Source organism: Penaeus monodon, chromosome 25, assembly GCF_015228065.2.
Source record: "Penaeus monodon isolate SGIC_2016 chromosome 25, NSTDA_Pmon_1, whole genome shotgun sequence".
Lineage (NCBI taxonomy): Eukaryota > Metazoa > Arthropoda > Malacostraca > Decapoda > Penaeidae > Penaeus > Penaeus monodon.
Window position 1 is genome coordinate 8,378,259 of NC_051410.1, and position 216 is coordinate 8,378,474.

Sequence of the window (216 nt, forward strand, 5' to 3'; positions counted from 1 at the left end):
AACCGAGTGACGACAGGGTTCAGCAGCTCACGTGGCACTGTCCCCTGTGACGTCAGCAAGGAACCTCTCCCCCTCTGATGAACCAGTTATTGTCGAGTAATGAACAAATTGGACTAAAATGGAGCCACTTAAAATATTGGGAGCTAAAGTTCTTCTTGGTCAGTGACAGGTCTGAAGATGCCATGATTTGCTCGCTCGCTCTGTGCCGCAAGACTG